The following is a 1,012-nucleotide window of genomic DNA, read 5'->3' as shown; positions in this document are numbered from 1 at the left end:
CTTATTGATGAAGATCAAAGACTATAATTTTCAGTATGGATTATATCTCAACATAAAGAAAACAAAAATCCTTACAACTGGACACACATCACAATAATCCAGAAGAGAATGAAGTTGTCAGGGATTTCATTTTACTTGGATTCACAATAATAAAAAAACAAACAACTCACTGCCATCAAGTCAGATGTGACTCTAGCGACCTCCCCTTGGGTTTCCAAAGCAATATCACTCAACACCCATGAAAGCAGGAGTCAAGAAATCAGATGTCATATTGCACTGGACAAATCTACTGCAAACAACATCTTTAAAGTGTTAAGGAACAAAGATGTCTCTTTGAAGACTAAGGTGTACCTTACCAAGGCATGGTGCTTTTAATCATCTCATATACATGTGAAAACTGAACAATGAATAAGGAAGACTGAAGTAGAGTTGATGCTTTTGAATTGTGGTGTTGCAAAGAATACTGAAAATATCATGGACTGCCAGAAGAATGAATAAATCTGCCCTTGAAGAAGTGCAGCTGAATGTTCCTTAGAAGCAAGAATGGTCAGACTTCATCTCACATACTTTGGACATATTGTCAAAAGGACTAGTTCCTGGAGAAGGAGATAACACTTGGTAAAATAGAGGGTTAGTAAAACAGCAAGAGACCCTCAATGAGATGGATAGACATAGTGGCTGCAATGATGGGCTCAGCATGGCAAGGATTGTGAGGGTGGCGTAGTACAGTCAGTGTTTCATCTTGTTGTACGTAGGGGCGCTATGAGTCAGAGCTGACGCAATGGCACCTAACAACAACTATTCACCTATGTGTTCAAGCCAAAATCCTATGGACCATCTTTAATTCCTCTCTTTCCAATAATACACTGTAACCAATCTGTCAATAGATAATGTAGATTTTTATCTGCAAAATTCATCCAGAATTGGACTACTTCTCACCATCTCCAAAACTATACAGCCCTAATCCCAACTACCACCATGGCTTACCTGGATCTTTACAACTAGTTCCACT

At 38.6% G+C, this 1,012-nt stretch overlaps 1 protein-coding gene across 1 annotated transcript in view; it reads right to left on the bottom strand.

The window, feature by feature from the left end:
- PRKN (parkin RBR E3 ubiquitin protein ligase) overlaps positions 1 to 1,012 on the bottom strand; it is a 1,601,593-nt gene that overhangs the window by 1,306,445 nt on the left and 294,136 nt on the right. The window lies entirely within an intron of this gene.

The sequence above is a fragment of the Orycteropus afer genome, unplaced genomic scaffold (assembly GCF_000298275.1).
Source record: "Orycteropus afer afer isolate SDZICR_OR568_19922 unplaced genomic scaffold, OryAfe1.0 scaffold00135, whole genome shotgun sequence".
Lineage (NCBI taxonomy): Eukaryota > Metazoa > Chordata > Mammalia > Tubulidentata > Orycteropodidae > Orycteropus > Orycteropus afer.
Note: the sequence above shows the minus strand (reverse complement) of the source record. Positions and strands in the feature narration are given on the sequence as shown.